Source organism: Mustela lutreola, chromosome 6, assembly GCF_030435805.1.
Source record: "Mustela lutreola isolate mMusLut2 chromosome 6, mMusLut2.pri, whole genome shotgun sequence".
In the NCBI taxonomy this organism is placed as follows: Eukaryota; Metazoa; Chordata; class Mammalia; order Carnivora; family Mustelidae; genus Mustela; species Mustela lutreola.
The window spans coordinates 24,929,209-24,942,358 of record NC_081295.1 but is presented as its reverse complement, the minus strand read 5'-3'; the positions used below and the strand labels follow the sequence as shown (position 1 = coordinate 24,942,358).

General features: G+C 47.4%; 1 long non-coding RNA gene across 5 annotated transcripts in view; it reads right to left on the bottom strand.

Moving 5' to 3' along the window:
• Positions 1-13,150, bottom strand: part of LOC131833551 (uncharacterized) — a 71,638-nt gene that overhangs the window by 38,674 nt on the left and 19,814 nt on the right. For 4 of the 5 annotated variants that reach the window (XR_009354519.1, XR_009354522.1, XR_009354523.1 and 1 more), the window contains exons 3-5: positions 10,980-11,028; positions 1,807-1,837; positions 1,329-1,497 (exon numbers count right to left, since the gene is read on the bottom strand). This is a non-coding gene — a long non-coding RNA (uncharacterized LOC131833551). Of the gene's footprint in view, positions 1-1,328; positions 1,498-1,731; positions 1,838-10,979; positions 11,029-13,150 lie in introns of all 5 variants that reach the window. The other variant, XR_009354521.1, reaches the window with a different exon arrangement.

Sequence of the window (13,150 nt, the reverse complement as noted above, 5' to 3'; positions counted from 1 at the left end):
TATCTCTGTTCCCAGAGATAATGCCCAGAAGGCAGCTTCCAGCAACCCCCCAAAACCCACAGAGCTTAGATATGCCAAACAGGACTGTGATCTACGTCATTGACTCGGGATGCTCTCTATGAAAGAGAAAAGCTACCTAGTCTCCAGCTGTCTACCACACTTTGCCGCCTTGGTCCCACCACAGGATGGTATCTCTCAGAAGCAGGCGTCCCCTACCAGTTCTCAATGTCGTTTTCTTATCTTTGGAGGTCAGATCTAAGCCCTGGGGCTGGGCGAGGCAGACACTGTCCTTCCTCTTTTTCTCTCAACCTCTGTTGGGGGTGGGGGGGCTGGGGGGGTTGCTCTGATTAAAGCTTCTCCCTCAGAGTTCTCAGTTCCCCTAGGTAAGCAGCCATCTTGGGGGTTAGCTGCACACAAGTTCATCAGATGCTATCAGGCCAGACTACAGAATCCCAGTTCAGGCTTGGCTGGGAGCCTCCCTCCTGTCAGGATAAATGCAACAGCATTAAAAGAAACCAAAACTGCCAACTTGATTTCAGGGACGGTCATTACTTTAGTACATCCACGGTCCCAGTCCAAAGAAAGCTTTTACTGAGTCTAGCTTTGGTCAATGTGTTAGATTGTTTAAAGAGGCTAATTATCCTCTCAGATGAGATGTGCTCCTGGTAATTAATCTCTAGCCCTCAGCATGTAAGTTGCAGACTAGCGATGGGGGCGATGGGGGCGCAGAACTTAGGTAGGAGAAGAACTGACATCGCCCAAAGCAGACATGGGGACTCTAGAACCTTCCTGCAGGTCAGGGGAGTATGTTTCAGGTAATGTAAGAATTATTCTAAGAGTACAGTGCTGCTATTGTGTGGCTCTGGATGTCAGCCAGCAGTAAAAGAAGGGCGTGTGAGGTGCCTGAGGTGGCTCAGTGGGTTACGCCCCAGACCTTTGATTTCAGTTCAGGTCATGAGGGTTGGGAGATGGAGCCCTGCCTGGGGCCCCCCTGCTTAAGAGTCTCTCTCTCCCTCTGCCCCCCATCCCCCATGAGCTCTCTTTATCGCTCTCTTTCTAAAAAAAAAAAAAAAGAGAGAGAGAGAAAGAGGAGGAAGAGGAGGAAGAAGGGGAGGAGGAGAAGGGCATGTGAATGTTGAGTTGGCAAGGAATGGACCACAGCGGCTTTTAGACCCTGTGACCTCAGCTAAGCTGGTACTGTGTTTCTAAGAATTCCCTTCCCTGTATAGGTCTGGGTTAGTGTCGGCAACAAGAAATGCTTTGCATCAGATCTAGAAGGAGGAAGTGAACCCCATCGTCTTATTTCCTGAAGGTGGCGGCAAGCATACCAACATGGCTGCCGACGATGGGCTGGGCTGGGGATGGTGAGGCAGCATGGAGACCAGAGCCCTCAGGCTTCCGCCAGATCTCCTTTATCAGTCTCCCAGAGTCTTGAGCCAGGTGCAAGGGCAGCCCCACGTCAAGGAATGTCTGCGACATGCAGGATCAAGGTTGGAGCTGAGGACAGAAAGATGCCGCTTGCAGTTTGTCTACAGGGTCTGTTTGTTCTTGTTTTGACCCACTGGCAGGGGCTCTCCTTGCTAACCCATAGCATCCCGGCTGCCCTTCCCCCACGCCACCCCCCATCCCCGGCCCCAGCAACTTGAGGCTCAACTCTAGATGAAGGGCCAGCAGCACACAGAAATGGCCTCCTCCAGTTCATGCACATGCAAAGGGAGGCCCCCTGGACACCTCGTTCTCTGTCACACACAGCGGTTCTGCATTTTTGATGAAACGCGGATGGATCGCGAATGGTGTGTTGATTACCTCCCAGAGACGCTCTGACTGTACTTGGAATCTGTGGATGGAACAGAAGATCAAGTTTTAACTGTATGTTGATTGGAGTGCTGGAAAAAGAGCAAGAAATGAAAATGCCCCATGGAGCTGCTTGGAAATAGATACCCTCTATTCAGAAAAGCAAATCCTAGGTAACACGGGGGCCCTGCTACCCTGACACTCAAGTACCCTGCATGTTCTTCAAACAGGAAGCACCTTTATAAATGCTTAATAATTCGTTTATTTGACAAATTCTGTATTGTTTGCCTCTCAGAGAGGTCTGCCCACACATTATACCCCAAAAGGACTCAAACACATAGCAGCTATGATGAAAACAACAACAACAACAACAAAAACAAAAAACAAAAAACAAACAAAAAAAAAAACGGACAGTTGCTCAGGTATTTTTTTTTTTTTCCATCATAGCCCTGACCTCAATCTTCTTTCACTTTAATTTCATCCCCCAAACTCCAAACTCTGGGTTCTGAGGCCCTGACTCAGATCCCTGCCTGGGACCTTCTGAATGTCATGTTCATCCACATGCAGCCTGGTATTTGGACCGCAGTCTTCCTATGGACTTTTGCTTGACTTTGTCCTTTAGGCCCCAGCACCACCCATGACCTTGGCAGGAGCTCACAGCTTCCATCTTGACTAACCGGATGGCACTTCCCACTGAGGAGGTGGTTGACATCCCAACACCACCGTCAGGAGCCAACAACCCAGAAGGAGACATAAGCCACACATGGAAATACAAAAGTAAGCATCCAGGGAGGAAAGCACAACCTCATCCATCCAACACGAGGTAATCAGGTGAGTCCTCTTAGATTAGGTGACATTTGTAGGACTGGTAAACAGTGTATTTCAAGGTCCAGCAGATGAGCTGAGAACGTAGGAAGGGAAACATGCTTCGGACAACAGAGAGAGCCAAAGATCTGGGGTATGAGGGCTTGCATAGATAAAAATCAGGGAAGTGATTAAAATAGTGCAGAGAAAAAAATAAGAAAATACATCCAAATTTCTATTTTCTAGTCTAAAATGAATGATAAGAATTATGAATGGCAATCATAAGCCTCTGGTTTATTAATCACTTCAGACTTGTCTTTCACAAACCTCTCGCTGGAGCGACAAACACCTGAGGAGTGGGAAAAAAATAAATAAAACCAGGTGAACACAACATGTTAGTTGGTGGCCCCCACACTGAAAGCACACCTGTTGCCACAAGAATGGGAGGAGAAGGTCCCAGCTCTGTAGCTATGGGCAGTTCGGGAAAGCACAGCTCATCTTCTGGACTCTATTAGCACTCTTGACAGGCTGAGCTGGTAAACATTACCCACCAATGCATTTTTGAGGGGTGTCTGGGTGGCTCAGTTGGTTAAGCATCTGTTCTCAGCTCGGGTCATGATCCTGGGGTCCTGGGTTTGAGCCCCATGTCAGGCTGCTGAGTAGACTCAGCAGGGAGTCTGCTTCTCCCTCTCCCTCAGCCTCCATTTCCCTCTACTTGCTTCTCGCCCTGCTTGTGCTCGCTCTCTCTCCCCCCTCCCTGTCAAATAAATAAATAAAATCTGTAAAAAACAACAACAAAAGAATGCATTTTTAAACCCTATAAATAATATAAACAGCTTCTCTAGTAAGGCGTACAGGGACAAAAATGGCTGAATACATTTCTATTATACAGAAACACAGCATATCTTTCTGACAGCTTAGGAGAGTGGAGATTTCCCTAATTTAAAAAAAAAAAAAATTTATTTTAGGGACACCTGGGTGGCTCAGTTATTGAGCATCTATCTGCCTTCAGCTTAGGTCATGGTCCCAGGGTCCCCTGCTTGTGTTCCCTCTCACTGTCTCTTTCTCTGTCAAAAAATAAACAAAAACTTTTTAAAAATTCTTTTTTTAAAGAACACCGTAAAATCACCATTCCCTCTAGGAAATTATTTTGAATACATTTCTACAAGACAGGTGTGGTCCCTCACAGGATTCTCCAGGTAAAAGGATAGGACAAATCTGAAATATTTGTGGGACGCCTGGGTGGCTCAGTTGGTTAACTGCCTTCGGGTCAGGTCATGATCCCAGGGTCCTGGGATGGAGTCCCACATTGGGCTCCTTGCTCACCAGGGAGCCTGCTTCTCCCTCTGCCTCTGCCTGCCTCTCTGTCTGCCTGTGCTCGCTTGCTCTCTCTCCCTCTGTCTCTGACAAATAAATAAAATCTTTAAAAAAAAATCTGAAATATTTGTAAGCTTATCTAATAGATGTTATTCAAGTCAATACATTTGGAGTAAGTTCCCCACTCGCTCACTATTGAAATCAACTCCAGCTAGAAAGCTTCTTATTCATGGTAATGAAATAGTTCCTCTCAGGTTCATCAGATTAAGTAGAAATGAATTATGTCTAGACTTACGGTAGACCCATCCAAAAGAATGTGATTTACCGCAGGAGAGCCAAAACGTGACACTGTGATCATAATATCATGCTTCCGAATTGATGGGAGCAAAGTAATGGGAAACCCTGGGGCCCCTGGGTGACTCAGTGACTTAAGCATCCACCTCTTGATCTCAGCTCAGGTCTTGACATCAGGGTTGTGAGTTCAATCCCCTGGAGCCTACTCCGGGGGGGGGGGGGGAAGTCATGCAAAGTCCTAAAACTGAAGGAGATGTGGGAATATTTCTTACATATGACCAGTATAAACCCAGGACCCACATGATTCAGTTTGTTAGTGGTATGGTGGTGAAAGACACACAGCCCAGCGGAAGAAAAGAATTTCAAAGACTCAAATTCTTTTTTGGGAAACCATGAAGAGAAGGCCCGTACATGGTACACAGCAACGTTCCTGAATTCTCCTACCCTCTCCGCCCATGTTGCCCCGAACGGCTCTTCTCAAGCATCTCTCTCCGACTCAGCCTCACAGGGTGTCTTTCCTTGCCTTCCTCTCTTCTTTCTAACTCCTAATTCTATGCATTCGTACAACCCTTCTCCCAGTGATTCAAAAAGGAATAAAACCCCTTGCTCTTTAGGAGGTTTCGGAAAGGAGGGAGGACACTGGGCAGACCATTTTGGCTTTATTTCCAGCTCTCTGAGGAAAGGAGGAAAGCTGCAGACATTCCCACAAGAGAATGTTTACTCTGTGGAGCACCCTCCCTGCCAGAGAGAGATAAGAGAACTTAATTTCTACCGAGACCAGGGCTAGGGAACCCAATTCTGAGACAGAAATGAATCCAGGACCACACGCTGATAAAAACGTTATCTTTCAACCATCTTTTTTGGGCTGATCTATTTCTTTATTATGAGAGATTAAATAGAAGATTATAAAATAGTTTATAGGAGACAGTAAATAGCTTTGAAAATTAAGAGAAGGCAACATAAAGCCAGATTTCATAAATGCAACAAGTAAAGATAATATCCTGATGTGTATCCAATTATATTTCCTCATTTGGACAGTGTGAGTAATAGAGATTTCATGTTAGGTCAACTAAAGGCGGGTCAGATGAAACAATGTTCTCGTTCATGTAAAGGTTGCACCCTGACTCCAGGAAAACACACAGAGTTCACCCCTCACAAACCCCAGGTCCTCTGCCCGCTCTTCGGGTCACATCAGTGTTCCAATATCTGTGAAGTCAGCTTTGTCATTTTTAAAGCAAAATTGTAAGCAAAATGTCGTTCTTATACATGCAGTCCAGGGTGCCAGGTGGGGACTGGGATGGGGCAGAGCCCCATGAGGAATGAGCGTGCTGGGCTTGTCTGCTCAGCCTGGCAGGAGCTCCAGAACTGGCTGAAGAGGGAGGCCCTGGTCACCAAGCAGGGGTTGGAACCCCGGGGGCAAATGACTAGAAGCCAAAAAAGTGTGGCGAGAGGGAACCACAGGACCCTCCTGGCCTGAGGTGGCATTTCCGGCATGCGCTCAGGCAGCTTTTCTCATCTGTGCCCTGTTGACGTGATCCCAAGAGCAGGCCCCGGACCTAGGGCTTGTGAGGGATGAACTGTCTGGTGTTTTCCATGCTGGAGTCAGGGTGTAGCCTTCAGGGGAGGGAGAATATGGTTTCATCTGACCCGCCTGCAAATTATCTAACGTTGTCTCTATTACTCACACTGTTCAAATGAAGAAATATAATTAGATAATTTCATCTGTGAAGGCCTCCCTGACAGAGAGTTCACATATCCCTCTGTGAAGGGGGGAAGCCAGAGCAGGACGGGGAGAAATGCAGGAGCACACTGGACCTTCCTTACCACCGATCCCCCAGAACAATTCAGAACAGCACTATCTCCGCCGGCCTACAGCTCTGCCCAGAGAATAAGCGGACAGAGCTCGCAGCCCATAGTGACAGACTCAGCCATAAGCCAACAAGGCCTTCATCCTGGAGGGACTGTGATGCTGCTGCTGTCGAGAGATAAACAGAGTTTTCATCTGCTCGGAGATGCTGTATTACCATAGACTAGGTGATTGAAACAATAGAAACCTTAATTTCTCACAGTTCTGGAGGCTGGAAGTTCAAGACCAAGATGCCAGCATAGCCAAGTTCTGGTAAGAATCCTCCTTCTGGGGGCGCCTGGGTGGCTCAGTTGGTTAAGCGACTGCCTTCGGCTCAGGTCATGATCCTGGAGTCCTGGGATCGAGTCCCACATCAGACTCCCTGCTCAGCAGGGAGTCTGCTTCTCCCGCTGATCTCTCTCCTCTCATGCTCGCTCTCTCTCTCCCTCAAATAAATAAATAAAATCATTTTTTAAAAAAATTAAAAAAAAAAAAAAGAAAAAGAAAAAGAATCCTCCTTCTGGTTTCTAGCCACCCTGTCCCTGGGTCCTCACATGGCTGGAGAAAGAGAAAGAAAAAAGCTCTCTCAGCGGGGCGCCTTAGTGGCTCAATGGGTTAAAGCCTCAGCTTTCAGCTTGGGTCATGATCCCGGACTCCTGGGATCAAGCCCCGCATCGGGCTCTCCCCCTCTCTCTCTGCCTGTCTCTCCACCTACTTGTGATCTCTGTCTGTCAAATAAATAAATAAAATCTTAAAGAAAGAAAGAAAGAGAAAGCTCTCTCAGCTCTCTAGGATTCCCAAGGCTCCACCTCCCTAAAACCATCATGTTGCAGGTTAGGATTTCAACATATGGATTTGAGGGGGACATAATCAGTCCAACACACACACCCCATCCAGGCAGACTCTAAAATCACACAGTGCAACAGTCAGCAACTTTACACAGTGGTGGTTGCCCCTTTGTCTAAGCAGCCTTCCAGATGAAGGTCAAGAGTTCTGGTTTTGTTTTTAATCACAAGATACTGTGCTTTGATAAAGAGGTATTGCAGACTGAAGAGAGCCTGGTGATACTACTAATTACGTAAATCTGAGAAAGCCATTGATCTGCTCAGACTTTCAGTTTCCTCGTCTGAAAACCCACCTTGTAGGGTTTTCATGAAAGTTAAGTGAATGAATTAATATATGAAAAACAACCGGCCAGAAGTGGTACCAAGTGAGAGTAGAGCTGAGAAAAATGATTTGCTTGGCTTTAACAGATGTTCTCCACAGGTGAAAACTCAGGTTAGTGAGAAAGGTAGTGTCGTTGGTTGATACAAAGTAGCCCTCTGCTGCTTGCTGACAAATTTTGACTTTGCAACCTCGGGCCCTTAGAAGCATCCAGAAGAGGAGAGGCAGTCACAGGGCATCTTGGAGTGTAGCCTGCAAGGATGCTTGTAAAACACTCAAAGCTTGTTAAAAAGTCCACAGCCAATCTTTTCTGGATTTCTCCACCCTGCGACTGTACACCTGAGCGACTGTACTTCTGAGGGAAACAGAGGCAATTTTAAAGCACAAGGAGCTGCCCAAGGATTCTAGTGGTTTTCGGGGAGCAGGGAGCGGGAATGGGATGTGCTTCCACACGAGCTTGGCTAGAACTGACTGGGAACCAGACGGTGTGCCCTGAACAAGTTGAGAACGATTTGTCTCTAGCTTTGGTAAATAGTGACGTCATCTTTTGGCCTTTTTAAATATTCTATTGTTTACAAAGACTCTTGCCATTCATTTCTTTTCCAGGTTTGATAAAACAGGCCTATTTCCAGCCTGTATTAATCCAAACTCTTGAGTAAAAGAGGCTTATAGAACCTCTCGGAGAAAAACAATTCATGGCAGGAGGGAAAGAGAGCCCCGGCCGGGGAAGACGGCAGAACCAGGCTCCAGGTGGCCCACGCACAAGTGGGGACCAGGGTCAACCCCTGAACATATTCTAGTCTCCGCTTCCTCACCCGTGAGACGAACTGAGGCATCTTGGAGGTTCCTTTCAGCCCAGAACATGAGGACACATGAAGCAAACAGCTGATTCTACCCAGGGCTTGAACCTCCTCTGTGGTTTCTGCTCCTTCAAGGGAGAAGGGATTAGCTGCCATTTAGACACAGGAATGCAGCACTTTGATTATTTTGGTGTCTGTTTTCACAGCCATTGAAGCTGAACCTTGCAGCCAGCCAGTGAGACCTGACCGGACCTCCCCTCTCACTGGAAAAGAAGCAGGCCTGGCTGATACTCGACACCACAGGGGTGCCAGCCCCCACCACCAGACACCCCTACAATTAAACCTCATCTTGTTGCTTACAGGGTGTGTGGCCTTGGTTAACCACAACCCTGACTGAACGCCCCACTGGCAGGCCAGCTGAGAGCTGTTGCTTCCCATCTAGCCCCTAAGAGGCAGGATTAGAGAAGTTACTTAAAATGTTACAATGTTACATTCCTAAAGCCTCGGCTGTCACCCAGAGGGACTCCGGGCAAGATGGCTGCTGGCTGCGCCCAGCTCCTTCACTCCTCGCTGAAACTAAAGTTACCTGTGTCCTTGGGGCGGCATGGTGTGGAGAAAGGGGAGTGAAACGAAAGCTTTTTTGGCAGTTAACTTGGGTTCTCTGAGCAGGTGGCAAAGGAAGAAAGCATTAGCTTTATTTAAAAGGGCAGCTGAAGTTCAGGGAGAAGAGGAAGTGTTGTTATTCTTAATTTTTCACACTTTCCCTGACCCCAGACTCCATTCTGTAAATAGCCCAGGGTACCATTTGCTGCCAGCAGAAGTATATGGATACCTCTGGAAAGCTATGAATGATTTACAAGCTGGGTCAATAATTAAGTTGCTGGGGAATGAGTTCAATATACAACCAGCCTTAACTCTTTGAATTTCAGAAAACATGCTCCTGGGACTGGCAAGAGAATAACGGTGGGAAAGAAAACACAATTCACACAGATTTTAAATGCCTTGAGACTGTAAAATGTGTCAATCTGTTATTTGAGAAAAGATGATGGTGTTTCCCATCTTGGTCTGTGAGGACCTCCAGGACAAAGGAAACCTGGTTTATTGGTGAAAGTACCCAAACCCACAGCTTCTGTTCGAGCTCTGCTCTGGGGGCCGAATGAGTTCGGTGGACCCTCTCCTCAGGGACCTCTGCAACAGAGCTTTTAGTCATGGTGGATCCAGCTCATTCCTGAGGGGAAATCACCAACACGTTTGTCTGGTGGAAGGGAGTGTGTTTTAGGATCAGCTTCTTTTTTGTGCCTAGTCTACAGGTAGGTAGCACAGCCCCAGTTGTGCACTCTAGCTAAGGGGTCAGACTAACAATCCTGAAGGAGTCAGCATGTGTGTGTGCATAAGTATAGGCTAGAGAAGTTCAAAGAAGGAAGTCAGCCAGGCTTGGGAAGTCTTCCCAGGTGGGGCGGGGCTAGACAGGGCCTCAAATGGTTGGAGGGATGAGGGACAGGACACTTGAGAGACAGACAATAGCTTCTTTCACACAATCCTTTCAGCCACACACCTATCCTGAGGCCTGCCTTCCATGAGCCAGACACGGGGGCCAGCGGCTGGGGATACACCAGTGAGAGGGAAGGAGAGTGCCAGTTACCGGCTTAGCTGTTTCCCCCAAAATTCAGACACTGAAGCCCAACCCACAGTACCTCAGAATATGACTATATTTGGAGATACAACCTTTAAAGAGGTGATTACATTAAAATGAGGCCACTAAGACAAGCTGACTGATGTCCTTATAAGAGGAAATTTGGACAGGAAGACATCAGGGATGCACGCATACAGAGGCATGACCATGTCCTCATCTGTGAGGCAAAGAGAGAGGCCTCAGCAGAAGCCAAACCGGAACCTACCAACACCTTCATCTTAGACTTCTAGGCTCCAGAGCTGTAGGAAAATGCCTGTTGTCCCACCCGGTCTGTGGCACTTTGTTAAGGCAGCCCTAGCAGCCTAACATGGTGGCCCTGCTCTCTTAGGGTCTGAGTGTATAGAGGAAGACAAACAGTCATGCAGTCAAGACATTAGTGACAAGGGCACCAGGAACCAGAAAGGAGAAGGACAAGGCACTTTGGGAACACCGGAAGAAGGAAACTGGGCAGAAGGGACGCCCCTGAGTCCCAAAGCCCAGCCTCAGGAGGCAGAGCACTGGGAGACAAGCCCGAGCCACCTGTGGAGTGGTGGGAAATGTGGCCTATGAACCAGAGGATGCCACGTGGCACGGTCCTTGACAGGGGTGGACATATTCATGCTCCATCCCCCAGTATGGCGCCATTTTGGGTTTCTCAGGGGAAGAACAGGACAAGGAGAATAGTACTTTAGGGAGATATTCCTTTGCAGCATGTGTTGAGGGGAGAGCAGGCCTCCAGCACAGGGGTGGGGGGAGGTGGTGCAGGGGGGAGGAGGGCTGAACCGAGGTGGCACGAATGGCGGGGAGAGACTTCACGGACAGCATTCTGAAAGTAACAGGTCTTAGTGGTTGATAGGAAACTCTTTTAATCATCTTGTCCCTGGCGTGGTCCCTTGGTGACATTGCTGACCTACAGAAAGTCCTTTCAGGGACCTGTCTACAGGGACAAGTGGGGCCACAGCACCAAGTTTTGTGCAAGAGACATGGAGCCCAAATGGGGAATTCATCTCTCGCCTTCCTTCTCCATCCCCGTGCTATACACTACTGAGACCCACACGGCTTCTCGAATCTGCATAATGGATATCATAGTGGTGGGAAGGCATTTGCTTACTGGGAGACTCAGTAAGAAAGTAAGACCTGGAGAGTGAGCCATTATGCACAAAGCCAAGTGATTCCTCTCTGAGGGCCTTCCAGCCTCTTGCGGCGTTTTCAGCCATTCACAGCTGGGGTGGGCGGAGAGGGGATGTGGGTAAAGAAATTATGAAGTAACCAAATTTTCCATACTTACCCCCGGAAGGAATCGTCATGGCTGATGGACGGAAGCAGGCCAGCACTTGCTTAGATCTGCTGGGAAGGAAATGAAAATATGAAAATCACCAAGGTTAAAAGTCCAGACAGCCTTCTGGCTGTCAAAGTCCATGGGCTTGCAGAAACTTCCAGATAGAGATCCAGGACTGTCGAGTGCTGGACGAAGCTTATCAGTGGTGTTAAGAAGAGGGACGCCGAGCCCACAGTCAGGAAATCAGGGTGCCATGAGCCAAGCCTCACAACCCACAGACAGGGGCCAAGGCCAGAGCTTACGATACAGAAGGCACAGACCAGAGAACGTCGGCCCTCATTCGCCATCTGTCAGCAGCCCAAGGTTAATTTGGAGATCAAATTAGAGGCACTGCACTCTGAGAGACCCACATTTGAAGTACTAAGTAAAAGCTGGTATTAACACATGTAGAAATAAAACACGGGACAGGAGAGTCCAGCAAAAAAATCTTGGCAGGGCCCCTGACTCTAAATGCATTCTTGGGATACTGGAGGGGTGCAGGGGAGAGTATTTTTAAAGAGGAGACCATGTGAGTCAACTATTTTGTGCATGGTCAGCAGAGTTTATTATTATTATTTATTATCATCATTATCATCATCATCATTATTATTATTAAAATCTCTTTTAGCCATATGGCTTCAAGATGCTTCCTTTTGTACCAATTTAAAATATCAGTAGAGACTTCTGCAGTCAAAGGTAGTAAGACCAGAAAAACCGGTCTATTTTATTTGTAATCAGTGTGGTCAGCTGCATGGGCACCTCCCAGGAGCCTGAGGAGACCGGAGAGTCTCAGACCCCAGCCCACACCTACTGAACCAGAATATGCAAAGAACAAGATTCCCAGAAGCCTGTGTGCCCAGTGTTTAGTTTAAAACGCACAGCTTTAGAGCATGTTAGGCAAAAAGAAAAGTTGGGAAGGTTTGGGTAGCTAAGCACTGGCTTGCTTTAAATAGGAAGTCACCTTGTAGCCAGCTCAGTGCCTGCCCCCACTCACAGGGTGAGAGAACAAGCAGCTCCTGGGCCACAGCAAGATGGCGTCGGCAGTAACGGAAGACAGAAGAAAAGGACCTGGTTTCAGCTTCACCCCCAAAAGGACCATACAGGTGCTTCTCCTTCTGAGGGTAGTTATACATTCTGTTTTGTCCATAAAAGTCCAGGGCCCATATGATTATAGATGATGCAAAGGAAGCCTAAGCCATGTAAAAGAAAAATTATTTTTCCTTAACATGGGGTAACAATCATCTTCTAAAAATTGTTCTTGGTAGGATATGCCCCATTAGTCATTCTCTCACTTACTTTTCCAAAGAGACTGTGCCAAGATCATCCATGATCATTCCTCTGCTTTCAGTCTGGCTGAAGAGGAAATGTTCATAGTATCTATGACTTCTACCTGCCGGCGACTTGTATCAACCCAAGAAAGAGATGGTGTTCATTCAAAGACCTGCTTAAATTCTGGCACTTCTAGTTACCATGTGACCCTGGGCAAGTCCCTTGATTTCCTAAAGTGAAGAAACTATAAAATGCCAAGTGTTAATTATAATTAATTACTCAGCACAGCAGCAGAGCTTAGCCTGCCCTAATAAAAGCACCACCATGACCTCTGTGTGACAGACAAGGAGCCTAAGCCTTGAGCTGTATGGCCCTACGTCCCTCAGCTAGAAAGTGGCCGAGCCCAGACTGGGAAAGGCCAAGTCTGCCTCTCGAGAGCTCAGAGAATGGTTGCACCTGATGCCAGCACCTAGACGCCCAGAAGGCATTCTCTCCTTCCCAGCTCTGGCCACTCTGCCCTGTAACCGACACCCCTACCCTTGAAGTTGGAACAAGTGAGGCAGATTTGCAAAGGGTCCCCGTGGACAATTTATGTTAGGAGAGTAATCAGTGTTCCCGTAACTTGTCTTACTACCTTTGACTGCGGAAGTCTCTACTGATATTTTAAATTGGTACCTGCTCAATCTTCTCTCCTTTGCTTCTGAATCATTTGATTTTTCTTCCTGAAAAATCCAACCCTTTGTGTCAACAACAAAAATCTCAAAATGAGATGGTAAAACAAACGACCCATTGACTCTCTGACCATAAAATACATAAAATAATGAACTTTCTCCCTCTCTCATCCCAGTCGGATTTCCTCATCACCCTGCTTC